The sequence below is a fragment of the Sinocyclocheilus rhinocerous genome, unplaced genomic scaffold (genome assembly GCF_001515625.1).
Source record: "Sinocyclocheilus rhinocerous isolate Xijiao unplaced genomic scaffold, SAMN03320098_v1.1 scaffold896, whole genome shotgun sequence".
Lineage (NCBI taxonomy): Eukaryota > Metazoa > Chordata > Actinopteri > Cypriniformes > Cyprinidae > Sinocyclocheilus > Sinocyclocheilus rhinocerous.
In genome coordinates, this window is record NW_015648505.1 from 957421 (window position 1) to 959753 (window position 2333).

General features: G+C 38.5%; 1 protein-coding gene across 1 annotated transcript in view; it reads right to left on the reverse strand.

Moving 5' to 3' along the window:
• Positions 1 to 2333, reverse strand: part of LOC107709759 (rab GTPase-binding effector protein 1-like) — a 30791-nt gene that overhangs the window by 17430 nt on the left and 11028 nt on the right. The gene's annotated exons all lie outside the window — the stretch shown is intronic.

The window sequence follows — 2333 nt, forward strand, 5'->3', positions numbered from 1 at the left end:
CTAATTTTTTTCATGAATATGACTTAACCTGATGGATGACGCGCTCAGTCATTCAGGCGCGTGCTGTGCCGTTGATCGTCGTCGTCATCCTTAATAAATAAAACATTTATTCATGCTTGGGTGTCGGCTGTGAATCCAGTGGAGAGAAATCCCCCACCACTAACTGCAAACTGGCAATCAGATCTGCCTCCATTTTATTTGCAATGCCCCAGCTTCCAACGATCCAATCAATTCCCGAAGGACGAGATCAAGTCCCGCCCTCTCATTTCAGATGTCGTTTCACTCGGATATACGTCACAGTAGAGATTAAAAGACAATCGCACCTTCCGTTTCATGCCGACTTTAAAAGTGGGGCCACTGTATGCTTCATGATTAAGCCTATGAATACTGTACTACAGCTAAACAGCTTGGGGAAATGTAAGTATTTGGCTTCAATAATTTACATGTTAGAAATGTATGTGTAATAGCATAACCTCTCATAATTCTTCATTGAATTTACAGTGCAGTGCAAATGAAGGCATAAAACATTCATTTCATTTATCTTTTAATCAAATGAGAGTTAAACTCTATTTTTGGCAAACAAAGGGGTTTACTATTAAAATTAAAACATGGAAGAAATAGCGTATTGTGTGACTATTCTTTTAAACAAAAGTTGTAATAATAGTAGTAGTAGTAGTTGTTGAGTTCAGTTAGGAATTGAGTGAAATATATATATTCATCATTATTAAAGTAAGGAAAAGCCTATCTGATAAAATGAATGTTAACCTTGATCAAAAACAGCAAATCTATTGGTTGTGAACACGTAGTGTAACATGAAAGTAACGAGCAAGCTGATTGGCCAATGCCATGTCATGCTCATGTCTGATAGAGGCAGGGGAGTCTGATTATCAGGTGCGGAGGTCCTTCGCTTGTGAAGTGCATACACTGCTCCTTTTAAACTGGTGCTGCTGGTTGTAAAACCAATGGAGAAAGATTGGTAAACCTGCACTGATGTAATCATCAAGTTTGGATTAATTTGCATGCTGAGTTCATTCATTCAAGAACACCTGGGAAAAGCCACAATGTGTTCATCAACTTTGAAACGCTACTGGTAGGACAAAATCTGTAGTTGCAAGAGAAATCTAGAGTCTGTTTATGAGAACAATGTTGATGCAAGATGTTTGTATTGTAAAGGGTTTAGCATCTAATGTGCTAATTAACCATGTGCAGTAACAGCATTTGATTTAGCGTTGCTGTTGAATCGCTATGTTTATATGTTCTTTGATAAGTGATTTGTGAGTACACTAGCATGTTTGTAGTCAATATCCTTAAATGTACTTGATTATTTCACTGCTGTGTTTGTCTTTGCTCATATATAATTATATTTATATATGGTTTGTGTTTCCTGTATAGGTTATTAAGCTAAACGGATCTGAATGAAGTACTGAATTTATGCAAAGAAGATCAAGTTATTGTTTGAAGGATCTTCAATAAATTGCATCAGTAATCAAGAATCAGATGTTTTGAGTTATTCCATGCACCCTTCACTGTTGATTGAAGCCTTTTTCAGGTTTGGGCAGACTGAGGCTGAGAATCCCTAGATAACTTGACAGTAGTAGTAGTAGTAGCTAAACCAAACTTTTATTTTGACGGGCTGCCATGAGGACCTTTTAAGTTTCTGTAGCCTATGTATATGATATGACGATAGTTTTACGCAAATGAAACGGTCAAATGCTCATGAAGTAACTCTCAAAGCAGTTCTGGGGATGTTGTTCATGTATTTATGTCCTCATTCAGTGAGTCGGCAGATGCTGAAAACACCGCGAGCGTCACGCACTTCAGTATGTGTGTAGTATACAAAATCACGCATGTGCTATTCATATATACAGAGACACGCAGAACATGCAGGATTCATATTTAAATAGTCTTTTTGCGGCTTAATATTTACAGATACTAGTCCAAAGTGCGAGTCGATTTAAGTGTACTAACCTACTTTTGATTAATTCATCCAAACTTTGACAAATTCCATGACATTCCGCGTCCTACAGTACATTCCATTTATATGACTGGATTCCGCGATTCCGTCCACATTTTCTGCATCGCGGAAATCATAGATAATATTGAGGTGTTTTGCAACGTCAGTGTACCGTTAGTGGATTGGGATCTATTGCAACTTAAGCAACGTCTGCTGCTGCTGCCTTACCTTTGAGAGACAACGGATGCGTGATCACTGAAGCAGCTCCAGTTAGCAAGCGCTTTGGAATGAGTGAATTCCGCATTGATTGGTTGGACTCGTGACTCCTAACAAATCAGATGAGCTGTGGGCGGAGATTGCTTTAGGCCACAGAGTGGTG